The sequence below is a fragment of the Crocuta crocuta genome, unplaced genomic scaffold (genome assembly GCF_008692635.1).
Source record: "Crocuta crocuta isolate KB4526 unplaced genomic scaffold, BGI_CrCroc_1.0 scaffold62, whole genome shotgun sequence".
Classification (NCBI taxonomy): Eukaryota; Metazoa; Chordata; class Mammalia; order Carnivora; family Hyaenidae; genus Crocuta; species Crocuta crocuta.
This window is the reverse complement of record NW_027529173.1, coordinates 7,047,549-7,075,399: the sequence shown is the minus strand read 5'-3', so window position 1 is coordinate 7,075,399 and position 27,851 is coordinate 7,047,549. Positions and strand designations below refer to the sequence as shown.

At 36.5% G+C, this 27,851-nt stretch overlaps 1 long non-coding RNA gene across 2 annotated transcripts; it reads left to right on the top strand.

The window, feature by feature from the left end:
* The first annotated feature begins 2,521 nt into the window (after positions 1-2,521).
* LOC144226265 (uncharacterized) lies at positions 2,522-22,554 on the top strand. Of its 2 annotated transcripts, none has more exons than XR_013333579.1 (3): positions 2,522-2,584; positions 2,903-3,001; positions 22,324-22,554. It is a non-coding gene; the product is annotated as an uncharacterized LOC144226265 (long non-coding RNA). The 2 variants fall into 2 exon arrangements; XR_013333578.1 differs by lacking the exon at positions 22,324-22,554 and adding an exon at positions 7,223-7,464.
* Positions 22,555-27,851: the final 5,297 nt, after the last annotated feature.

The window sequence follows — 27,851 nt, the reverse complement described above, 5'->3', positions numbered from 1 at the left end:
AAACAAAACAAAACTAATGCCTTTGATTTTACCTGACATTTCTTCTTGATGGTATACAATTAGGTCAAAAGGACCAACAGATATATGTTTCCTTGGGGGAAGCAAAAATTGCAATTTATTCAAACTTACAAAACATATTGATACTATCTTATTTGTAAATGTTGATACGAATCTTATTTCTATGGCTCAATAATCAGACCTTTAGAAATGTCTACAATTTATGGACTAGTGATGCTTTAAAATAATCCTGCTTTTGTTTCTAAAATAAAATAGTTCTTAAGCTCATTTTGACAGAAAGCCATTTGATAATCTTCTGTGTGACATGTTTATAATTATTCTCAATTATATATGAAGAGTGAACTGTTTGCCTCATCAGATAACACAAAGAATTATAAAATGATGAATCTGAAATGTAGTTCAGATAATCTGGCAAAGCCACTTACTTTTACACTTGAAACAGAACGAGATCTAGAAAGATGATGTGACTTGCCCAAGGTAACAAAATTAGATGCCAACAGAGTAGGGATTAGAATGTAGAACCCAACCTCATTTCATAGTAGAAAACTCAATCACTATAGAACCATGGCCCTTAAAAAAGTTATGGAATACTTTTCTCTATATTTAGCCCACTTTTGACACCTTACATGTAGCACTGCACTAAGTGCTAACTAATCATGATTAAGAAAGCACAAAACCCTTTAATTAAAGAATATACTCTGCAGTCGGCTCCTCTTTTTTGCAAGTGCCACATTCACCCTGTTGCTCGTTCCTATGGGGCTACACACACGCACATATGCCTATGCAGAAACCATCCTTGTTATCCCTTTTTCTACCATCTTGATCCCAACTATGATCATTGTTCATCTCTTTATTGCTGTAGCCTGACTCTAGTTGGCCTCTGTGCTTCTCATCCTACCTTCTATGTCCATTCTCCAAAAGAAGACATGTCAATACAGGTGTCTACTATGGTGACAACCTTCCACTGATTCCTCATCTCTCTCAGAATCTACACCTAAACCAGGACTATGACTTTTACCCATTCATCAGTGTCCTGTCTGACTTTGCCTTTTACCCTCACTCACCCCACTCTGGCCTCACTGGTGTCCTTCATGGATATCAGCTTCCTCACACTGCAGGATCTATGCACTTGTTCTTTTTTTCTGGAAAGCTCTTCCATAAATATATTTGCATGACTTGCTACCTCACCTCTTTCAAGTATTTTCTCAAAAGTTATTTCTCAGTGAGATTGCTTTTTTTAAATTTTTAAATGTTTATTTATTTTTGAGAGAGAGAGAGAGAGAACAAACGAGAGGGGGTGGGAGGTAGGGGCAGAGAGGGAGACACAGAATCCAAGGCAGTCTCCAGATTCTCGGCTATAGGAGAGAACCTGATACGGGGCTCAAACTCATGAGCCACGAGATCATGATCTGAGCTGAAGTCTGACACTGCAGTGACTGAACCACCTAAGCACCCCTCAATGAGGTTACCTCTGACCACTCTGTTAAAGTCTGTAACTTCCTGGCCCTCCCTTCTCCTTCACTGCTTTCTTTTTCCTAGGGCTCTTTTTTTTGTACTAAATGATTTACTCATTTCTTTTGGTTTTTACTGTTTCATTCTTCACTTTAGCTTTAGCTCAACTAAAATGTAAAGAGGTTAGTACCCAAAATATATAAAGAAGTCCTAGAACTCAATAGCAACACACACTCACACACAGACACACAAACACACAATTTGATTAAAAACTAGGCAGAAGAGCTAAAGAGGCATTTTTTCCCCAAAATATACAAATATCGTTTAGATACATGAAAAGGTGCTCAACATCACTAGTTACCAGGAAAATGCAAATCAAAACCACAATGAGATATTACCTCACACCAATTAGGATGGCTATCACCAAAAAGACTAGAAATAAGTGGTGCCTGGATGACTCAGTCAGAAGAGCATGTGACTCTTAAACTTGGGGTCATGAGTTTGAGCTCCATGTCAGGTGTAGAGATTCCTTAAATAAATAAAGGTTTAAAAAAAAACTAAAAATAGTAAATGTTGGGGAAGATGTGGAGAAAGGGAACCATCATGCATTGGGGTGGGAATATAAATCAGTGCAGCCACTGTGGAAAACACTATAGAGGTTCCTCACAAAATTAAAAAAAAAAAAAAAAAATAGAACTCCCATGTGATCCAGTGATTTCACTTCTGAGTATGTATCCAAAGCAAATAAAAATGGTACCTTCAAGAGATATATAAACTCCCATGTTCACTGCGGTATTATTCACAACAGCCAAGACATGAAAACAACCTGAGGGTCTGTTGGCACATGAATGAAAAGCAGATGGATGGATATAGCAGATTATGCAGTCATGACAAAGAAAGACAGCCTGTCCTTTGTGACAACATGGTTGGTCTTTGAAGGCATTACCCTCAGAGAAATAAGTCTGTATGATATCACTTACACATAGAATCTACAGAAAGCTGACCTCACAGAATACTAGAGGTCAGATACTAAAACAGTGGTTACCGAGGACTGGGGGTTGAGAGGAAGGAGGAGATGTTGGTCAAAGAGTTCAAATTTCCAGTTACAGAATGAGTAAGTTCTGGGGATCTAGAGTACAATATAGTGGTTATAGTTAGTAATACCACATTATCCACTTCAACTTTGAAGTAAGTAGGAAAGAGTAGATCTTAAATGTTCTCTCCATGCGAAAGCAAAGGCAATTAGGTGATGTGATCGAGGTGTTAGCTAACGTTATGGTTGTAATCATTTTACAGTTTATCAGTGTATCAAACCAATATGTCATACATCTTAAATGTACATGTGTTACCATATCAATTATAGTTCAATAAAACTGAAAAAAAATTAAGTGAGTAATAGATTTTTTTTATTTTTTATTTTCTGATTAAACAGCCCCTGGAGGGAATACCAGGTGAGAAATTTGAGAGGCCTACATCAGGGCTATATTGCCTGTTAGCCAAGACTTAGCTCACTTATGAGGAAGCACTGCAGGTATGTGAAGTATTTTTTACAAAGTCTGTCCCCATTTCTATACATGTGTATGTACTATATCTGTGACATATGTGGAGAAAAGTACACTTGAGGCTTAGATGGAAAGGCAAATGACAGAGTACAAGTCAGGGTACTGCAGTAAAAATCCCATCCCCACACTATTTCATAAAGAAACTGTCTTTGATGAAAGCATTTTCATTTCTACTTGGGTCCTTTTTTAAAGGGTAAATACCACTAGGAAAAAGGCAGTGTGCAACTAAGCTGCTATCTTAGGGAGTTTATTAAGTCCTTTCCTCTCTATCAGGAAGGAAGGGAGTATCCAAATCTGTTGGGGGTGGGGGGGGCTAACAGAGGGTCCAGGGAGGGAAGGATGACGATCTGAATGAAAGAGGCCTGGGTGAAGAGAGGTAGCTCTCAGTAGATCTATTTTATGTGTCAGTCCTGAGACTGAGACACTGGACTGACAGATATTGAATAGTGAAGCCTTACTGTGCACGTATTTCTTGCTGACTTCAGAATTCATAAGATTCTTTACTGACCAAAGTCAAGTTGACATGAAGGTTAATTATGTTTTGTGTTATCAAGCTGCCTATCTTTCCTTTGTTCTTTTTCTCTTTTGTCATAAACAATCATGCCACCAGAGAATACTGAAAATGAAAGGCAGTAGAGCATGGTAGTTTTCAGTGCTAAGTAAGTTGGCCAAGTTGTCTGTATTCCTCAGTTCCCTCATCTGAAAAAAATATAAGATAAAATTACTTACATCCTAGGGTTGTAGTGAGAATCACATGAGTTCTTAGAATACTGCCTGGCATGCAGAGAGTGCTCAGTTAAGGTTTTGCTATTATTGGAGATATTTGCTTCATTTAATTCTATATCTTATCTTTTCCCCAACTGATCAGAAAGTCTTGATCTTTAAAAAACTTTAAAAAAACCCAGGGGGGTAGTTTCATATTTTGAAAAGTTTTACATATTTGCTTAATTAGGTAATAAAAAGCAAAACTGTATACTTTTTACTTTTTTTTTTTTTTTTTGAGAAAGAAAGCACACAAGTGGAGGAGAAGGGCAGAATGAGAGAGAGAATATCCCCATGGAGCCCAATAAGGGGCTTAATCCCATGACTCTGGGATCATGACCTGAGCCAATTCAAGAGTCAGATGCTCAACTCACTGAGCCACCTAGGTGCCCCAAAATTGTTTAAATCGGAAAATTAAAGTGCCCCACCTTCTTCTTTTAATATCACATCTGAGATGTTACTAATATATAGTCACATATATTATATTAGTATTGCTCTTTCTTTTCCTGAATTGCTACCCTGCTCTTCACAATTTCTGGCTAGGAGCAACCATGAAATGAAATATAAAAACTGCTTATCTTACAACAAGCTAGCTTCATAAAAGATTTAAATATCCAAAAGGCACACTTAGAAGACACAGTGAAGTGCTTGGGTGCACATCTCTCCATTTGCAAACTCCCAGGTTGAGGTGAAAACAAAGGTATGTCTCATGCCAGCTGAGGCCAATAGTTTCAATCACAAACAGGAATCAAATATTCCCCAAATGGCACAGGCTAGATCCTGAAAAGACTGTGAACCCACAGTCTTGTTGTGAACCCACAACAAAAAAGCTCAAATGCAAAGCCTAGGTCCTCGCCCTCCTATGTTTTTTCTTTTTTCTGTTTCTCCACCCCCAGACACATGTGAATCCAGGTGCACTCTGTTTAACATCAACTCCAAGGGCAGAGGCAGTTAGTGAGAAGGGGAGGGAGGCTGGGGCTGCTGGAATGGAGTAGGTGGGAAAGGAGGAGGCTGCCTGGGTTGCCGTGGCAATACAAAGGATACTGTCAAGGGGGAGGGATTTATATGCTGATGCTAATTGCATTTGCTAATTGCATCTATTGTGCTGACCTGCCTGCTTCCCCAGTTCATCACTCTGAGTCATTAAGCTGTTCCCAGAGCTTCTCTAAGCAGTGGGCCCCTACCCATCTAATTTTATTCCCTCTTCCAGTCCGCAGGCTTAGTTACCAGAGTGCTACCTTTGGCAAGGCACTGGGGAAGGCTCTGTTGTAACTGATTATGCAAGGTTTTAGAAATCCTGTAAGAAAATATTTTCCTGCTGGAGTTTGCTGGAATATTGCTTTACTGCTCAACCACAGCATGGAATTACAACTAAAAAAAGCAGCTAAAAAACCAGAGAAAATAAATCTGAAAGAAACTTCCCACAGTGAAATGCAGGCTGCAAATGATTCACCAGAAAAAAAAAAAAATACTGAGCAGTTCCCTGCGGAATCCAGTGTACCTTCAGTTGGAAAGGTGCCTGGATTTAGGGCTTTGAGATTTATTCCCTGACTCCCCCTAGTGGGAATTTGATTTAATTACAAGAATCAGAATGAGCACCTCTGAATACATAGACACCTGCTGTGAAATACTGCTTCCTTACAACCCCCTCATCACTGGCATGAAGTATTAGCTTCCATCACTTCATGTATGGAGTGAAAATCAACAAAGACGTACAAAGCATACAGTTTCAGCCGTGATGTGGACATGTTGATAAATTACACAATATATTTAAATATTTCAAAAGTAATACATACGAAATCTGTGCTAGAGTAAGTTGTGCAGACTAATGCTTTTCTTTCCAGGCATATTCAACTCTCCGACTGATCTCTCTTTACAAGCATGGCCTAAAAAATGGCAAAGTCTTTCGTCAGTCCATCTTTGCTTTTCTTAATTATTTTTATCCCTTTTGCTTTAAACCTTTGCTCTCCCAGTTTGTTGTGTCTCTACTAATTTTCTAAGTAAGATTTCTATTTTGTTCCAACTCTTGCATTTTAACAGCAGACCTCTTCTGATTTCTCACCTGATGTCTGTGTACTTCTCAAGCACTGACGCATTTTACTGCTCAGAGCTCAAATTGGCTGCTGGAAGGCAGTAAAAGGCAGGTCAGGCCGTCTCTGGGCTGCTCAGTGTCCATCACTCTGTTCTGCATTCGGTCATAAAGTATGGCAGATTTATCTGAGCGGAGAAATTTTTCTATGGAAAAGCTTAGTCACTACATATTGAAAAAACAATCCCTGAAAAAGAACAGGGTCCACAGCATTCCTTGTCTTTGGTCTCACATCAGCATTTTTCCCTTTTATAAGCATATGGCATTCCTTGCAATCATAAGTGATGGTATGGGAAAAGAGAGAAGGAAAGAGGCTTTGGCTGGGATCCCTGAATATTATGATGGATTTGCTATAAATATATCTGAAGCCTAGGCCCTTTACAGGCTCTGTGATGCTGAAACCATATTAATTATTTTGCCTTTGTAAAGTGTCACAATACATAATGATATGGGCGGTTCACCATGCTAGAATTATAAAGGAGAGAATTTGTCACTTCAAAATATGCCCCGTTAGTATTAGGATTATCTTTGGCTGATTATTTCTAAGAAACAGCAGAAATAGGAAAACCTCTGAAAGCTGAATAGAAGTTATTACCCTTTTGTAAGAGACATTTACATTTGTAAGGAATAAATCTCCATTTGTAAGGGTGTCTGCCTCTCTATACCAGGAAGAGAAGGCTGACTCTAAATCAACAGAAAATTTTTTTTAAATTAATTTATTTTTGAGAGAGAGAGAGAGAGCACAGCCAGAGAAGTGCAGAGAGATGAGGACAGAGAATCTGAAGCAGGCTCTGCGCTGACAGCAGAAAGCCCGGATGTGGGGCTCCACTACAGAAACCATAAGATCATGACCTGAGCTGAAGTCGGACACTTAACCAATTGAGCCACCTAGGTGCCCCTAAATCTCCAGAAATTATTTTCAGTGGTGAAGACTTGGATTTAAATTTGCATAAAAACCTTAACCTTGTTTACTGTGCTTTTCCTAGTAACGTCCATAACTGGCCTCCTTCCTGCTCCCCCAACCTTCAACATCTTTGTCTTTAGTTGGAGATGTTAGTTAAGGTGGTAGCTTGGGCCATTTCTGGGAGTTACTACTCAGTTTTCCTGGATATCTACCATGTATAATGGAGATATGCATGTTATTAGATTTCTGTTTATTTTTCTCCTGTTAATGTGCCTTTTATTACAAGGAGGTCTCTAGTCCAGAACCCATACAAGTGGAGAAAAAAATTATTTTTTCTCACTTGCAATTGCAAAGCCTTTACCATTAGATTCCAGTACAGGTCCTGAATCCTGGCTTCTCTATATGTTTGTTTTCTTACTGAAACAAAACTTGAAGAGGATTGTGAGGACCTTCCATCGTGTTCCAAGTCTACAAAATGCCTGAGACATGTTCTCCAGGAATCTGTGTGTGAGTGATATAAGAAGACCCTCCTGGATGAAACATGTGTCTGAACCAGATCAAAGCCTCAATTAGCAGAAGGATAGAGTGGTTCTGAGAAAATCACAGAACAGTCACTGCATTGGGGCTTCATGGATCTGTGTCCAAACCCTAAGAGAGGTGGCCACCTCTATTCTTTAAAAGGCATAAAGAAATAAGTAATTAAACATAATCTTTTCTAAAAAATCCACAGAGTGCTGGTCTACAATATATCATTTTCATTACCATTGTGATTCAAGAGAGAATGAGGACCCTTTTCTCTTTTCTGGATATAACTCAACAGAGGAGGTCCACACAAAATGTTTGAAAACACTCAACACTTCTAGAGCACCAGCAGCACGTAGGGTGGCAGAGATGGGCAGTGGTACCAAAAGGTAACAAATGGAAGTCTACCTTGCTGGGAGCTTGGGGGACGGTGGCACAATACCTCCCGACAGCTCCTTTGATGGCAAACATTAACAGAGCTGTGGGGCAGGATGGAGGAGAGAAAACAGCAGACTTCACGGAGGAAGACAGCAGTGGCTCTCCAGCAGATGTGAAAAATCCCTCATGATTTCCTAAAATTAATGGAGGAGGACTTTTTTTTCTTTTTTTTTAGGGAATGAAGGCCATATATCAGTAATTTAGGGGGATAAGTTAATTAATTTCTGTTACTATTAATTAATTTGTACTCTGAGTGAACACAGATGGCAGAAAAGTGAGTCCTGTGTTTTCATTTACCACTCATTAACAAATGTTTGTCAAGGCATATTTTTTTAGCAGCAACTCTGCTCTGGGAAGTTTGTAAGAAGCTATTGATGTTACAGTAAATGAGACAGACTTGGTCCTTACAGATGGTAAGCAAGTGATAAGAAAATGGGATGATGGCAATTGGAGTCAGGGATACAAAGGAGAAGTATATGAAAGCATATGGGAGGGATTATGTAAGCCTCAGGAAGTGGGATGTGAGGCAGGCAGAGAAAATCTTCACTGTGAAACAGCATTCAGTTGAGATTTGAGGACAAACAAAATAAGAGCTTGCTAAAAGCAATATGAGTTGAACGATCATTCTGGGCAGAAAAAACAGCATGTATTACACTCTAAGCGAGGAATTACATGGCTGATTCACAAAGAGTTAGCAAAGTTGGTGCTGACTGCAGTGATCAATGTCAGTAGGTCCAGGTAACACAGGACATGTTAAGAATTTGAGGCATTTTAGATACTGGTGATATTTTCATGCCAAATGTGTTTCTATAGGTATTCAAACCACTTGTTCCCTCAAATATTTATTTGGAAAGTGCCTGGCTACATACTATGGGTACTAAAGCAAACAAGACACATGAGATCTGTGCCTTCATAGATTTTATATTCCAGTGGGGAGATTATAGATAGTCAAGAAATATATAAAGCTATAAAATAACAGTAGTGTACTAATGAAGAAAATAAATTAGGCGATGTGATACAGAGAAACTGAGTAGAGGGGGCTACTGTAGATAAGATGGTCAGGAAATGTCTCTGAGGAGATATTTGAGCTGAGACACAAAATTAAGAAGAAGCCAACTACTCAGAGCACCAGGTGCAAAGCAAACACTTTGATCTTGAGATGGATAAGATCTTGCCCTCTTCAATGGCAATGGGAAGACGAATATGGTCCAAGAATGGTGAATGGGGTGGGGTGTTATAAAGAGGTAGGACATGGAAAAGATCATGGCTTTTACCCCAACTGCAATGGGAGTTCACTGAAAAATTCTAGGGGAGGAATAACATTTTTATTGTCATTGTCATCTGGTATTTCTCCAGTGCTGATACAGTATATATTAAAAAGAGGGAAGAATAGAAGCAGAAAGACTAAAGGCTATTGTGTTGTCCACAAATGTGAAATTAAGCAAAGATTAAGAAAGTGGTAGTGAAGATGTAAAGAGGTAGATGTGTTCTAGCTATATTTTGGAGATTAGAAATGACCTAACTTGTTGAAGAGCTGGGTTATGGAAAAGAAGAGTAAGAAGATGATTAAAGGTAGATCGCTAAGCTGATCGTGCTTTCCTAAGATAGGAAAATTTGAGGGAAAAATAGTAAGAGCTCTTATTTGGATATGTTAATCCATGAAAGATTTTAGGTATTTGATAAAAAGATGCCACAGGAGTAGCTGGGTATGCATTAGAACCCAAGAGAAAGATAAAAGTCAAGAGCCAAGACCAGATTTATACACTAGTGGTCCACAGCTGACCCACAGAAATATTTTCTTGACCTACGCAGAACTGTATTTTGTTTTTAAATAGTCATCACCATTTAAGTTTCAAGAGAATTTACATAAAATGAGAGCTGGTAATGCTAATCTGTATTCTCACGTGTCTCCAGTGACCTGAAACTGAGCAAAGGCCACACCTCTTCTATATAGCTTTTGTCCTTCCATTTGCCATACTCTCCACTGTTCCCTATTCTTCCTGTTCCTCACTCTTCTACAGCAAGTCTGAGTGTCAGTTGCTGTTGATGAAACTGTTTCTTACAGTAGAAAATATTTCTATTTACTCACATCTGAACCAGATAAAAGGGAATAAAAGGTAACCTTGAAGACCCTGTTGTATTTGTATCCAGTCTGCATTATTCATCTTACTCATCTAGGTTTACTGTGAGTTACTTACAGATATTTGAAGTTGTGATCCCCTTCATATAAATCAGATTCACAGCATAGGAGTGAATGAGAATACAGACAGAAGGAAAAGGGAGGCCCCAAAGCAGAGCTCAAGGTCCTGACAATTTCATAGGATGTGAGTGTTCCCATGGTGTATTTTACTATACTGAAAGGTCAGATCCTATCAGGAAGGGAGTCAACAAAAGATGAGAAAAGAAAGCTATAGACATGGACATCAAGAAGGCAAAACCAAGGACCATTAGCAAAGGAAAATTGATACTGGAGTTTCCCCAGAATGGATGGAAAATGATGAGGTAAAACACACACACACACACACACACACACACACACACACACACACACACAGCAAATGGTCAAATGGTCCTTCAATGTCTATTTGAGAATACTGAAGGATGGCCACAGTGAGATTTTTGTCATGGTTACTAAATCCATTGTAGAGCTCATGCTATTACATCTCTGAGCATTAAGGAAAACTCATGACAGTTTACAAAAAATCCTCTCTTTCCTGACATAATGAAGGATTGTGGTATTCTTGTTATTCTAAGGAATAAAGTGGTCATATCACCCACATTGATATATCATATATACCACAAACGTATTTCCATACTTCAAACTTATGAAAAGGATGACTAGTCTTATGCAGAGGAGGTAGCTGCTTCCATAGTACCCATGTCTTAAAATATTTTCATCATCCCCTGCTGTAGACATCAAACTTCTATTATTCCTCAGACTGAGAGCAGCTTAGTGAAAATAAAATATAAATACCCCATCTTGTTGTTCTATATACTTTAAACACCTGAGGGTGATTATACAACTATCAATTGCGAATGTAACAGAAGCAAGAGCAAATGTCAACTGAATAGATATTTCTAGATGTTAAGGTAATTGTTGCCTTTGCATATAATGTTTTGGGTATTTAATATGTATTTGTGTGTCATGTATTAAAAAAAAAAAACATAAACAGAAGACAATGAGTCAGATCCGATTTAAAATCCAGCTCACTTGAGCATTACCCTATGAAGGGATAGAGTGTTTTTCCTCCCTTTTGCACCTGTGGAGTCCTTTTGATGGCTTTGGTCAGTGGAATACAGTGGAGATTACGTGCCAATTCTGGGCACAGCCCTTAACTGGCTTGATAGCTCCTCTTTCTTGGAAGCCAGTCACCATATAAGAAGAGTGACAAAATGGAGATGCCCTAAAGGTGGAGAGAGAGAGAGAAGCTAGGGGCACCGAGACACAGACCTAAGAGTGAAGAGCCCATATTAGGCATGGATCCTCTGGTCCTAGGTGATACCGCAGTGGATCAGAGACACACCTCCCAGCCCTAGACTTTTCAAAATCCTGGTGTACACATCTGTGTGGAAAGACTTTAGCTACTCCTGTGCGATGGTTTGCTTAGTAGTCATTGATAACAAGAACACTATTAAATGGAGTTGTTTGCAAAAGAAAATAGAGTCAGATATATAAAGTGCTACATATTTTATACCATGTGTACCCTTTATAAATTGTAGTAAAAATTGCAGCAAATAATTATTTGCATAGTCCATTACAATGACAAAGGATTTAGAAAATATAATCCTTAAAATCCCTCTATGAGGCAAAATTATCACCTTCATTTTATAAATGAGAGTTTAGAGAGTGAGTCCAAGAAGATAAATGATGGGACCAAGACACCACATGAGTGTGCCAGAAACAGCACCTGGCCTTCCAGTTCTAAGCCAGTGCCTATCCACAGCTGTCCAATAGAAAAAAAAGAACTTTCTCTTCTCAGCATTGATTAGACTATGGAACTGTTCACACATGGAGAAAAACAGCTAATCATAACTCTTGCCTTTTGTACTGTATCTGATTTTACATTTTAGGGAAAGGATTTCTAAGGAACATCCCTATGATTAATTCATGAAGCTCCTGAGCTAGCATCTATTTCCATGATATATAGAGGGCAAATCAAAGACAATTTCTTCTTCAGAGTAATACGTTTTGTGGCACAACAAATATGATTTAAGCCAAGTCAAGTTTCTAATTAGAACCAATGATGCCTAAATTATAATAAAAGTAAATAGATTTATGAACACGTATAGATTCACATGCATATCTATATCCAGGTAAGTTTTTCAAGGATAAATTATACTTTTCCTTACCGTGCATTTATTAAATTCTAGTATTCAGTACTGTTCTAAAACTTCTTGAAAATTTTGCCTAATAATCACTTGAGAATCAATTACCATGGGCATAGGCAAAAACAGTCTTCCACTGGGCCCTTCACGCAAAGATGCTCAAATACATATTTATCAGTGGCATCTGCTGGGATTTACTATAGTCATGACTTGCACGACACTGTCACTACTAAGTTAACAGCAACAACTTTAGAGCTCTCCTCTAGTTTCACATCATTCTCCCCAGATTCCAGGTTATGGCCCTGTCATAATATAGGCTGTATCTATCATCAGTGATCTTACTCTCACTCCTGGCAGGAAGACAGAGGCAGGGGGAGCACCAAGAGAGAATCATCCACAAATATACACACAAGCTTATAATATATATTATAATATATACATGAAGCTTTTTAGTTCATGCATAAAATCTGAATACTTGCTACCAAAATTCTCTAAAATTGTATTTCAATAAGGGACAGGTATTGCAAATCATTACACATTGTTGCTGTTGTTGAAGGTATCTTTACATGACGGAAAGCAGTAGGTATTATACCTTTTGAATACTAAGAAAAAACTTGACCTCTCTTTGGCATGAAGTATCATGCAATTAAGAGAAGGAGATGGAGGGAGGAGAGATTTAGCATTAGTAACAATAATCTCAATTTGAAAAGATTGTAATGCTTTGTTCTAAGGATACATGAGTTATAGTTACTTGATCATTGTGTTTAACTAAACAACATAATGTATTTTATGCCTCACTGTATTAAATCAGGCTAATACAACCCATATGTGGCCCTCAAACTTATTATACTTCACTCAATACTTTAAAAAAATATATTACCTTTTTAACAAAATATGTTCCTTCTCGGAAAAGCTTTCTTTATCCACCCCTTCCTTCTTTCCAACCCACACACATGCATAGCCAGAATGAGAACTGAGGTATTTTACCACATCTTGGCTTTCCCACTGCTTTCCTATCTCTCTTTGGTATCTTTTCCATTCTTCCATTTTCTAATATTCTTTAAATCTGAAAACTTCTAATTCGTTTACTCAGTTTATGACCTCATTCTCTAGAAGTCCAATATAAGTAAAGAGGCTTTAAAAAAAATACTTCATGGAAGACATGTTTTTTTTCTTGTGCACATGTATATATAATTAGTAATATATTAATATATTATAGAAATGTACATTAATATACCGTAATGTATATTAAAGTATATTAAAATATATAACATATAAAATTTACACACATATAGATATATACATATATATGTAAAATAAATAAAACTAAGTTTCTTGTAGCCAAATAGCCCAAGCTTACATTAGTTGGTAGCAGCATGATCTTTAAAACAAATGAGGACAGAAAAAATTGAAATTATTGTATTTACATATCATTATTATAGTATATTATATATCATTATATTTGTTTTCCTATTCCTGTCTTTGGTATAGCAGAGTGCTTGAGACCAATGGCCACTAAACCCAACCTATTACTCATCTACATAAAAACAAGCCAAACTCTGGTTAAGTAAATGGGGTGAATACATATTCTATTGCGAAGTTAAACACAACACAAGGGAAATAATTCTAAGTCAAATAAGTAGCCCCACTTGTTTTTCTAACATTTGCAGGTATGATTACCTTATCCTGTGTGCATTTGCTATGGTCTTGTTCAAAAAAGAGAGCAAGTTGGTCCTAGCTTAGAGCATCATTTGGCAACTGTCTCCTACCCAAATGACATATATCTATGATCACTGGGACTGTAACAGTTTGGGCTGGAATTAATCCTTGCTGGAAATGAGAGTCACCTAAGGATCATTTAACATTTACCAATGCCTGAGGCCCATTCTTGATCCATGAAATCAGAAACTCTGATGGTGAAATTCCTACAGTGAAAAGACTTCCCCAAAGATTTAAGGCTAGAGCTGCTGAAGCATTTTCATCCCATTATTGATAGACCAGTTGTTGCCAAGGCCACACACTTTGACATTCCAGTCCTCTGGATTCATTACATAAAACCCAGTGATTTGCCCCTCAGCTGCAATAGTGAATGGGCTATAGTTTCGTAAGGATTATAAACCTGAAATGAAACCATGGTGCAGAGATAATCCTTTGAGCTTATTAAGCCATGAAACCTAAGTCTGGATTTCATCTGACAGTCTGCTTCAAACCAGGTATGGAGGTACCAAACGTTAAGTAGCCATGAGGAACTACTCTAGTTCATATAGTGGTTCAAGACAACAATCGCAATGAATACAACTAAAGAAGAAAAAGTATTCTGTCAATCAATAGATTTGGTTTTCAAATAAATCATCACCACATTTGAGGATGATAACTTGGCCTTAATGGAATTGGGAGGTTAGCCAGACACAAACATAGAGGTCCTCACATATAAGAACAGGTAGGCAAATAATCAAGGAAATGGAGATAGGAGTTCCTTTAAAATAATTTCCCTACATTAACAATTTTTCTAAACCTATTTTTACATGCTAGAATGACATATTATTAATTATTGAGAGTTCAGACTAAGAATCTATGATCTGCCAGGTTACGGATACTTAAACTTCAGCTTTTGACTTAATTATAGGTCTATAAAATCAGCATCTTAGCTCAGAAAGAAAAATATAACCCTAAATAAAAATATAGTCAAGCAAACTAAAGATACTTAAACTGGGGCACCTGGATGGTTCAAGTGGATGAGCATCTGATTTTGGCTCAGGTCATGAACTCAAAGTTCCTGAGTTTGAGCCCTGCCTTGGGCTCTGTGCTGACAGCTCAGAGCCTGGGGCCTGCTTCGGATTCTGTGTCTTCCTCTCTCTCTGTCCCTGGCCCACTCACACTCTGCCTCACTCTCTCTCTCTCTTTCTCTCTCAAAAATAAACAAACATTAAATTTTTTAAAAAGATACTTAATTTGCCTACTCAAAATTCTTTTTAAGCAGGCATAATAATATTTGATTCCATTAAGAATCAACTGTGAAAAAAATGTGCACCTAGTTACAAATGATCTAAATGACGTGGAACAACTTATTCTTCTATTTTTAGTTCAATTAATGAGCTCTCTCAAAGGAAATGACTGCAATGAATGAAAAGAAATTGAGTAAAATGTCTTTCCCAGATCAAATTAACTATAATCTGTCGGAGTTTAGATAAATTCGTGATAGCATCAGTAGTTCATATATACTAACATACAATAAGTGGTATTCTCCCTGTACTCTCCTATGAATTTCCTGCCATGTACATCTCCTCTGGTAGTAGTTATTAAAGTGTATGTGTCAATGTAGTGGAGAAAGTTCTGCTTTAGAAACCAGGACACTTCGTTCCTAGTTTCACTTCTGTTATAATCCATTCTATGACTTATAATAAATCATTAAACTGCCAGTCTTCACATTTCTTTGTCTTTTAAAAGGAAGTCATATACTCTATCGCCTTCTGAAGATTTTTGTGAGACTTGTAAACTCCAATGAAATAAAGAACACAAAGCACATTAAAAATTTATGGAACTTCATATGTTCAACAACAGCCTCATTTTGGTTTAGAGTGGACATACGGTTTGTGAAAATAAACTTATATGGATAGACAGATGCATTAATTTCTTCATGTGTAAATTTTCAGTCTTTGGATAAATAAATATCTTAACCAAAAGGCGATTATTATGCCTGTGGAGGAAGAAAGGAAGTTAAGAAAGAAGATAGACCCTTGTGTAGTGGTAGCGTCTGTCTTCACAAAGAAAAGAAAAAGAATGAGGGATGACCATGCCCCCACTGTTGAAGGTAAACACAATAAAAGACAGAATGAGACAGACCCTCTAACAAGGTCAGGTTCAAAGCAAAAGTGACTCTGGAGAGAGCCTAAAGGCAGTTACTGAAATTGAACAGCTCTTATGATTGCTTCTAAAGACAAATGCACTTCCCTCCCAATTACTGAGGGCCAAACTGATTCTAATGTTTTCTTCTTTAATTGGTTTTAGCGTATGGCTCACAAACAATGTCAAATACTGTCAAATAATTACAACAGATTTTCTTCACTCAACTGAGAAATTAAATGCATTTTTAGGATCAGAACTAGATGTTCAGGGTTTTTAAAAATTTTTTAATGTTTTTTATTTATTTCTGAGAGACAGAGAGAGAGCATGAGCAGAGGAGGGTCAAAGAGAGAGGGGGACACAGAATCTGAAACAAGCTCCAGGCTCTGAGCTGGCTGTCAGCACAGAGCCCAATGCAGGGCTCGAACCCACGAACTGTGAGATCATGGCCTAAGCTGAAGTCAGATGCTCAACCAACTGAGCCACCCAGGCGCCCTTAGGTTTTCAGGTTTTGTGTGAAAAGAAAGAAATTAAACTTCATCAAGATAGGAAAAATAATTTCATATTTAAAAATTATACTTTGCAATAAAGTGGCATGTATGATCCAATGTTTATTTAAAATTCAATTCCTAACTGGTTACCTGTCCATGCAGTCTCTATTAATATACACAACAGAAGCGCCTGGAATGGGGTTAATCTGATTTTTAACAGTATTACCTTGTATATAAGATACTAAGTAATCTTTTACTTCTTTGCTTTTGGATTCATGTATTTTTTCAAATAATAAGCATTCATTGTTTTTAGAAAATAATAAGTTCATTTTGAAGACACTTTAAATATTTAAATATAGATTTAAAAATTATAATAGAAATTCCTCAGGACCTACTAATATATGGTAGCATTGTTTGTTTTGGTCACCATGAGAAAAATGTGGGATCTTGGACTTTATCACTGATAATAAAATATGGTCTCTGTCATGATCATCTACACATTTGTAAGAAAATATATTATCAGTGACAGTGCTGGAAACTTTGAATGCAATGTATTCACAAATAAGAACATGGTTGGATATCAAATATAAGATAGCAGAACAAATTCTTTAACTGCTGCTTTGAAGCTATACTTACAATTTCAGCTGGCATTACCAATAATTAGTATTATTAGTCATTATACTATCCAATTGTTGAGGCGACTTTCTTCCAATTTTTGCAAGTCCCTCTGCCTGAAGATGTTTAAATTGCAAAAAAAAAAAAAAAAAAAATCTCATTTGTAAAGTGCTTGAGAGTAGGTATCATGTCTCATTCAACTTTATGTTTTTTTTCTAATACAGAACTAAGACTCTCTAAAGTATGGTAGGAAATCAATACATGTTTGAAGAATGAATGAATGAATGAATGAATGAACACATGAATGAATGAATGAATGAATGCATGAACGAGGGAAGCATGTCTCCCACTTCCTTGAGTTTCTAGTAAGATAAGAAAAGTAATAAAGGATTCACATACTGACTTTTTATGTGATAAAGGGAGTATGGTCTTTTGTATCAGACAAACCGGACTTGACTTTTCATTTGATCATTTAATAATATTTAATTTCTCTATGCTATTGTTTTCCAGTCTACCAAGGGCTCAGTAGCTTTTTTTGTGTGTGTAGGTTTGCTGTGAAGAGAAAATCAAATTGGGATGCAAATCCCAAATAGCTTTTGGCACAAAAATTAGCAGATTTTTTTTTTCTCTCTTTATTTAAGCTAGAGGAATAAAGAATGACAATATGATTTGGCTTGTGAGACTACAGAAATATGGGCAATATGAAGAAATACAGGGGATACAGGGGAACACAGATTCGAAGGTAGAGATGGGGAAGGGGAAGAGTAAATTCTCATTAGAATGAATTAACTCTAACTGAATGGTCTAGTTTGGGAGCAAAGATTTGGGGGAAGATACAGATTTGAGAATCATTTGATCCTGATGATTACTAAAGTCTTGGAAGTGATGTGTTTACCCAAGGGAAGACCCAACTTTCTTCACCTTTTCTGTGTTATTCTCCCCTTTGATAGACTGGTAAAGTATATGAAAGCCTTCTTGGATAAGTCATTTAAATGTGCAAAAGTAAATATTTAGGGTCACAAAGAAAACCATTTATTAAAATAGTCATCAAAATATAAAACATATTTGAGTTATGGTAACATATTTTCTTATTTATCAACAATATTCAATAATCACTCACATGCTCTAGTGGAAAACCTAATAGCTACTGTAATTTTAAACTAGTGGTGGGTGTAAATGATATGCTGTATATCTATAATATCTGTCATGTGATACAGAATGCTCAATTTCTATTAGTCACAGAGATATAGGTACTATTGCTAATACTGTGGTTTATGGTGTATATTCGAAATTTGAGCTAAAGATAAATAAAAATGTAATTATAATTATTTTTCTTTTTTAAAAAATATTTTTATTTATTTCTAGGAGAGAGAGAGAGACAGTGTGAGCAGGGGAGGGTCAGAGAGAGAGGGAGACACAGACTCTGAAATAGGCTCCAGGCTCTGAGCTGGCAGTCAGCACAGCCCGACGCGGGGCTCGAACCCACGAACCGAGAGATCATGAGCTAAGCGAAAGTCGTATGCTTAACCGACTAAGCCACTCAGGTGCCCCTATAATTCTTTTTCTTATCTAAGTTCATAGATTCCCTCTGAATTCTATGAACTTTGAGGTCTTTGAACCTGCAGTTAAGCCTGCCTGACTTGCAGTGACAGGACCCTGGGGAGAACTGATTCCTAAGGGGGACACAAGAGGCAAAAGGCTGCCAGCTACAGAATATAGGGGAAAAAAGAGTTAGGAGAGAAGAAAAAAATCAAGTGAGAGTCATCTTGAAGTCAAGGAGGAATGCGGTATCTACCAGTAGATGGTGGTCAACTCAATACAATGCTTCAAGGTGATCAAATAGAGCAAAGTTGGAAAGCAAACATTAAGTTTAGCAATTGGGAAGTCACTGGTCTTCCAATACGGTAGTCCTGATTAAATACATGAGAAGAACCCAATGTTCATTTTGAATACAAAACAGAACTTGAGATGTTTAATAAAATAATTACTCAGGTAATTGTGACCACATATGTTAGACACTAGATATTTCAGAAAAAAAAATAAAATTAAAATAACTAGAAAGTTAAAAGATGGGCACTTACAGTTTAATGTGGGCCAGAGTAGGTCATACCACTTCTCTGACATGGTCAACTTTTATATTTCAGCTAAATTAACTAAATATATAATATGTGCATATTAAGAAAACAGCAGCACCGCAAAAGATGTCAAACATAAGGATTTCTCCTGAGGTAACAAATTCTCCTCACAAAGGCTGTGTCTGTTAGCCATTTGTATACTCTATTTTCTATGCATATAAAATCATTTATACATGGATAAATATTGATATATATATAATCATTTTTATAATAAAAGAATAAATCATAGACATTTTTCTACCTTTCACTTCTTAAGAATGTATCTTAAAGATAAATGATATACTTTTAAAGAGTTACTGCATAGTAGTATACTAAGTGGATATACATAGACTAGATGAATGATTTATTCATTAAATTCATTACCAAAGGGCAATTAAGTCACTTTCAGTGTTTTATTATTATGAAAAAAAAAAGCTATAATATACATCCGTATAACATATCTGAAATTCTATCCATGGGCTAAATTTTGAGCAGGTATAATTTCCAGTTAAAAGCTAGATATGAATTTTTATTTTTTAAATAAAAATTTTAATGTTTATTTGTTTTTGAGAGAGAGAGAGAGAGGAGGGTGGGAGGCAGAGAGAGAGGGAGACACACAATCCAAAGCAGGCTCTAGGCTCTGTACTGATAGCACAGAGTGTGCTCGAACCCACAAACCACAAGATCATAACCTGAGCCGAAGTCAGAAACTTAACCGACTGAGCCACCCAGGTGCCCCAAATTTCTAATTTTTATAGATACTTCCATATCGCACCCTTCATGGTCCTACCAAATTACTCCTCACATTTATACAGTATATGAAAGTTCTACTTTCTCATGCCCTTCCCACTGTGTGCTATCAAACTTTGTGCTTTTGCCAAAACAATGGGAGAAAAATAATCTCGTTACTTTAATTGCATTTATTTAACTATAAGTGAGAATAAGCATCCCTTTATTGTTTTGGGACACTATTTATCCCACATCTAGATGGCCAAAATAAATCTGACTGAATGCAGGTGATCGAATTCTTTAGGATATTTCCACAACAGTTCAAACACACAATCCTATTATAGTTGGCTCAGTAGAGTCTTCAAAGCACACAATATAACAAGGTGGTAGTCAATCCTGATTTCCATCTTTCTGTCATACCCTACATCCTTGCCATCAGTAGATCTTTATGTACTATCTAAACGCTTTTCACCACCTCCATGACAATGCTTTGGTCCAATAATCAACTGCTGCCTGGATTACAATAAATCCTACTACTAGATTCCACTTAGTACACCCTTTCCACTTTGCTTTCTATTCTCAATACCCTGCAAAAGGATCCTATGAAAATGTAAACCACATCAAATCCACCAAAGTAAAAGCAAAAATCATTATCAAATGCAAAACCAAAATAAAAACAAATAGGCAAAAAAAAAAAAAACCACCAAAAGAAAGAAATTTTTAAAAAGGCCTAAAAACTAAAATCCCTACATGAACAGGGAGTTTCGTCTGCTGCTCTCCTATTAAAGATAAGCTCCAGCCACCTTGACTTCCTTGCTGTATAGTAAATATGCCCAGTAGTTCAAAAATTTTACATTTTATTTTTAGGGGTTTTTTAATAGTTTATTTTTGAGACAGAGAGAGACAGAGCATGAGCGGGGGAGGGGCAGAGAGAGAGAGGGAGACACAGAATCTGAAACAGGCTCCAGACTCTAAGCTGCCAACACAGAACCCGATGCGGAGTTCAAACCCATGAACCACGAGATCATGTCCTGAGCCGAAGTCGGACACTTAACCGACTGAGCCACTCAGGCGCCTCAAAAAATTTAACATTTCTTAAGTTTATTTTCAAAGACAACAACAACAAAAGCTGTACATGGAAAAGAGAGAGAAGAGAGAGAAGAAGATTATTGGTGGTGGTGGTGGTGTTTTCATGCAGATGTTCAGTTTTGCAATCACTAGTTTGAAATATCTATGAATTCACAGTGGCATCATATCTGTATACTGATAGAACTGGAAAGCACATCCTGATTTTATAAAAGAGAGTCAAAGAATAAATAAATGAGAGGGTACTGTTATTTATAAAAATGATATAACTTTTCATTATAGAATTTTAGCTGTCATCAGATGCTCAGCTCTAGTTTGGAGAATTGTGATAAAAGAAGCATATGCAGGCCAAGGAAGGAAGTGTTAGCAAAAGACTGAGAGCTATTACACAGAGATAGCCTGTTAGATGCTATCTATGCTGAAGATTGTCTTGAGAATCCATAAACAATTAAAATTGTTTTCTTTGATGACCCACTGAGCTGCCAAAGGCAGAACACCCTGCCTGACTTCTTTGTTGGCTGCTAGTTAATGTGAAAGAAAAAAATTACTTGGACCAAAACCATCTTTATTTTTTTCTTCTCTTTCTTATCTTTTATATAAATCATGCCCTTTTTCCTTTGTTGAATGAAAACAATCTATTCATTATTATATCTTATATACAAAATAAGAATTTCCTAAAAATCACCTATATGTTTTCGAATCATTCTTAGAAAGCGTTTATAAGAACAAAAATCTAATCTCCAGATGCAAAATGTGGGCTTATTTTTTAAAAGAAGATATCTTTCTACTTCTTCAAAGTCCAAACTAAAAATGGCATCTATGTATATGTTCATTTTTTTGACAACATCAAAAATTATTTTAAAAGGGTAACATGAGCACAAAGCTCTGGTGGTCATTGTGAAGCACCACATCTCCTAGTTTTCTTTTTTTTTTTTAATGTTTATTTTTGAGTGCGAGAAAGAGAGTGAGAGAGACAGACAGAGCATGAGTGGGAGAGGGCAGAGAAAGAGGGAGACAGAATCCAAAGAAGGCTCCAGATTCTGAGCTTGCAGCACAGAGTCCAATGTGGGGCTCCAACATGTCAACTGTGAGACCATGACCTGAGCTGCAGTCAGATGCTTAACCAACTGAGCCACCTAGGCGCCCTACCAATATGCTTTCTTAGAAGAGTTTTAAGTCCAGTGGAAAATAGACACTAAACTAAATCTGTTAGAACTAAATCTCCCAATTTGACTGTAGTTCAATTTCTGCTAACATTTAGAAACCCTGTGTCTATTTTTCTACTAAACTACATTGTACATATTGTTGAATGAAAAGAGTAGATGAACATAGACATAATGATTTACCCAATTCTTATACTTTGCTTCTGTAGGAAAGAAGACCAGAAATTCATAGAACTATTTCTTGATGAGATAGTGAGGTTCTAATTGATGGATCAATGGATAGAGGCACACACAAGAGTCACCATTTTGAAGATATTCAGCTACAACTGGACATTAACATTAACCAACTCTGTGGTGTGATAGCAGTAGTTAACAACTGGTCCTGGAAGGTATTTCTGATGTGGAGCTATTATATACCAAGGACCATGAGTTGTTTTGTTTCTTCCTCCAAACTTTCAATGTGCTTGAGATTTCATGTCGAAATTTCAGGAGAACTTTTACTGATACAGAAGACTTGAACTAAATAATAATAATTTTTAAAACATCGTAATACATTAACCACCAGAATACAGTTGTCAACCTAAAAGTCTACACCATTTTTAAATGAGCAAGGAGTCTAAAAGTCAGTAGAGGTTGTGAGTGTGTGCAGAACAAATAGTAAGACACAAGGAAGAAAGAGAGTCACAGGTGGAAGGACATGGAGGAGACAGACAATGTGGGACTTAGGAACACAAGTGCATGACTGGGTGAGGAAATAGAAAAACATGCAAGAGAAAAATATCGTACTCAAAACATTACTATTATTACCAACATATCTGGAAGAACTGAATAATGTTACAATAACTAAGTTGGGCAGTATTTATTCTGTGTATTGAAGTACAGAGAAGCTTGTAAAAATAATTCTAAAAAATATGTGCTCAGAAAATTGATTCTCTTTGGACAACTAAACTCAATCTTTTTTTACTTCTAAGTTAAGTACACATAAAACCAATTACTTAAAGAAAGTAATCATAAGTGATTTTGAATAATTGCAATTTCTTAAAAGATTAGCTGTTAAGTTATGAAAGATCTAATTTTTATTTTCAATGTTCACTAGGAAGTAATTATTTTTCCATTTATGTTTCTCTCATGAATTATTGCTTCAAAATTTTTAACACTGTTCAAAAATATTTTATTGAATAAGTGTGACATACAACATTGTGTAAGTTCAAGGTGTACAGCATGTTACTTTGATACATTTATATATTTTAATATGATTGCTGATGTAGAAGTATTTATCACTAGATAAGTCTAGATTGGAAGTCTAGATTAAATCTCCCATTGTCAAACAGCTCTCAGAAAACAAAGAAAAAAGAGATGAAATTTCAAAATATTTTTGAATGTTTCTCTATTCCTGTTTTTCTTTAAAAATGTATTCTACATTTTTTTTTTTTTTTTTTAGTTTCTATCGCAAGTCTTTTTAATGGATGGTATATCCCACAGCAAGGAATTCTGAAATTATTCAGCAGTGTGTTTGGAAATGTCCTGTTTACTGTCCATTCTCATTTCAATGACTGCACATTCTAAATAATGTTGGGATACACATATCACTGAGAGACTTAAGATATAATATGAGTATGCCTTCAACAATAACATCCTCATAAAAAAAATATCTGGTGAATGCTAGAAAGTTTTTTCCTACGTAACAGGGAATGACTTTATCTCTTGGCTGTTGTCACCTATGACTGGCATGACCAAGAAAACAGAGCAAACAAAAGGCACAGTGCAAAAGAATTAAAATCTTACAGGCTATTATGTGGTATTCAACAATATATGCTAAAGAGAAATACAATATCCCAAGTTGAAAGAAAAGATTTACATATCCACATTTTCAGTAGTTCTCTGCTAATTTTTTAGACTGCCTGGCATGTGTGATTGATGGAACTAAACTAAGTCGTAGAGGGAAATCTATAGTGATCAGAATAAATGAGATGAGAATGTCAAATATGTGAACCAAACACAAAATGTGAGAGGGATATCAGGAATAATAGAGAAGGAAAGAAAATTAAAAAGGAGATTGTGTTTGATACAATGATTCAAGGATAGTTGGAAGATATACAATGAGACTGCTTTGGAGTAGTTTAGAACTGATAGGTAAAATCAATAGATAGACAAATATATGCACAAAAGTCCTCATTTTCTCATGTCAACTTTGCTTCAGNGAGCACTGAGTGTTATGTGGAAACTAATTTGACAATAAACTATTTGTAAAAAAAAAAAAAACAAAAGAAGTATCAAGTAAGACCAAAGTAATGAGAATTTTTTTAACCTCCTCCTTCTTTTCTTTATATCATCCCTTGTCAATCTACTTATCAAAGTTTTCTATATCTTATGCTTTCTTTTTTTTTTTAATGTTTTATTTATTTCTTAGAGAGAGAGGCAGCATGAGCAGGGGAGGGTCTGAGAGAGAGGGAGATACAGAATCCAGAGACTCTGAGCTAGCTGTCAACACAGAGCCCGACGCGGGGCTTGAACCCACGAACCGTGAGATCATGACCTGACCCAAAGTCGGACACTCAACCGACTGAGACGCCCAGGCGCCCCTATATCTTATGTTTTCTCATCAGTTTCTGAGAGTAATAGCCAAAGCACTGAGGTTTCTTTCTTTAAAACAATGTAACGAGTACCTTATAAAACTGTCACTTTGTCTATCTACTCAAAAAGCTGTTTGTCCTTTTTCTTTCCATGTATGGTTGCTAATAAAAGCACATTACAGAGACTTCAATAATCTATGAAAAATCAACAAAAATGCAAAAATATAAGTACATTATAAGACAGTTTAAAAATAAAAGAATTGTGAATAGGAAATTCATTCACAATTGTATCTATAGTTAGAAACCCAGTTTAATTATTCTGATTACATTTTTAAAAAGATCATTGATTAATTTAAAATTATTTTAAGGTTTTTTTCCCCCTTCTTTAAACTACATTAGCCTATAGTGACCACTAATCACTAAAGAGATAGGACTCATTTTTTGGTGTTACTGAAAGCAATTTTAGAAATAGAGCACTAGGTGCCATCTAAAATTGAAAAGTTAACTAAAGAACAATTCACTGGAGGGAATAGAGAGCAAACCATGTAGTACAGGAAAGCACAAATTAATCCTATTCTGAGAAAGATGGAAGTAGAGAAAGGGCCAGAGAGAACAAAGAAGTTAATGTGTGCCTTCTACTAAACGCATGGTAAAATCTATCATCTACCAAGATGAAAATGGAGTTATGTTTAGCTTTATCACAACTTCTCTCTTAAAGTATATCTTCTTGGAAAAACTGTACATGTATTCCTATTCTCCCAGCTAATATTCTAGAGATTTTAAAAACACCTCTAAGAGTAACTATAAAAAATAGTATCTATAAATCATCAAATCTCAAAACACCATTCTTAGGCTGTACATAAGAACTCTGTACATGAAATAAACTCTGCGTGTAAGATTTAAAAGTTCCAAAAAAAAGTCACAAATTTTATCATTTATTTTAATGCTTTTTATTTATTTCTGAGAGAGAGAGAGAGAGAGACAGACAGACAGATAGACAGACAGACAGACAGACAGACAGCATGAGCCGGGGAGGGTCAGAGAGAGAGGGAGGCACAAAATCTGAAGCAGGCTCCAGGCTCTGAGCTAGCTCTGAGCTCCAGGCTCAGCACAGAGCCTGACACGGGGCTCGACCCATGAACTGTGAGATCATGACCTGAGCCGAAGGCAGATACTTAACTGACTGAGCCACGCAGGCGCCCCCCCCCTTTTTAAAAAATTTTTCTAAATGTCACAAATTTTACAGAAACTCTTTAGCTTTGAAGGAATCATATTGTAAATAGTCCCTGTTAACTGTGTTTATTTATTTATTTTTGGCAGGCATGCAGATACAAAAATGAGTCATGATGTCTGTCTGCTAAGAGATAGATTTTAGATAAACTCAAGTGTACTGATGATCCAGGCCCACTTTCCTGAAAAGCTGCTTTCCATTATTTTGGCTTTCTGCCTTCAAAACTCCATTATCAACTTTTTAAATAAACTTCTGAAAATGAGACATAATTTAAATAGAATGGAAAGTTCAGTAGATTATAAAATGAGATATAATTTAAATAGAATGGAAAGTTCAGTAGATTATAGACTTAGGTGAGGTTTAAGGAATATATACACCAGTGTTAGGTAGCCTGAACCCCTTTCAAAATACAGAAAAATTTTATAACACAGAAAGTTTCCTCAAATTTCCTCCCAGACATCTCCACCCATTCTCCACCTATTCCCTCAAACCCTATTGTCCCAAGGCAACCGTACTTTTCTCAGTTCTAAAATTTTAAATAGACGGAATCATACTATGTGCATATATTGGATCTAATATTTATTTTTATTCAGTATGGCCTCATCTTAACTAACTACATCTACAAAGAACCTATTTCCAAATACAGTGACATTGTGAAGTTCCAGAAGACATGAATTTTGGAAGGACACTATTCAAGCCAATATACCCTCCATGTTCTATGGTCCAGAAGTGCCTTCAGGCAGGAACCATATGGTGATGTGATGGAGCCTACTGTAGTTAATTTCCCCTCTATAAGAAATATTTTGGCTTTGCCTATTGCCCAATATTTAAAAGTTCTTTGTTTCATTTTTCTGTATTTTATGTATAGTTTTATGGTTTATTTTTTAAATTATTTTAATTTATTTTTTAATGTTTATTTATTTTTGAGGTAAAGTGTGTGAGTGAGGGAGGTGCAGAGAGAGAGGGGACACAGAATCCAAAGGCGGCTCCAGGCTCAGAGCTGTTAGCACAGAGCTGGAGTCAGTGCTTTAAGTCATGAACTGTGAGATCATGACCTGAGCCGAAGTCGAAGGTTTAACCGACTAACCCAACCAGGCACTCCTATATACATTTTTAATTGTTTAGTGCAAAAGGATGAGTCTGACACTAATTACTACACCATAGCCAGAATTAGAAATTCCTCTGAGTACATAAAGTTCTAAAAGTTGCAAGTAGAAATTCCAAGTATAATTAATTTTGATGTTTAAGTACTTAGTACTTAAGTATACTAAGTAATAGTATAGTGTATATATATATTATAATTAGGTTCTGGCTCTGAAACCAACATAAAACTCAGAAAAACACCAAATCTTGATTTTTCTTCTCAGCAATTTTGGGTACATCATAAAAAAATTACTTGCATTCGGTCCCCTGTGAAGCACATCCTGAGACAGGGTAGGAGTGCAACAGGTTTAATTGGAAAGTAACACCAATAAAAGGTAATAGGTAGAAACAGGAATGGAAGGGGGAAGCCTTAGAAAATAACACAGGCTCGGCAGATTCCAACCTACATATTCCTCCTACATAGAAGAAGGATTAGGCCTTAGAGGAGTCGTTCTTTGGATAGAAATGACTGAGCCTTGGTACCACACTGCTTCTCAGTCAGTGACTGGAGCCACCAAGAGTGTGATCTCAGCACAAAAGTGGAGGTTGACCTGAACAAGTTAGCAGCTGAGGCTGTCAACTAACTACAGTTCTTGCTGTTGGCCAGTGAGTCCTTTCTGGAAGGAAGTCAAGCAGCACACCTCCTTACCTATCACCATCCACTCTTTCTACCATGTGAGTCCACTTGACCATACACATTTGGGGATTTCTTCTCCAGAATTTGAATGGGCCTGCCTTAGTGTGGAGACACTTAAGAAATGGTGGTAATGTGGACAAAACATAGTCACTC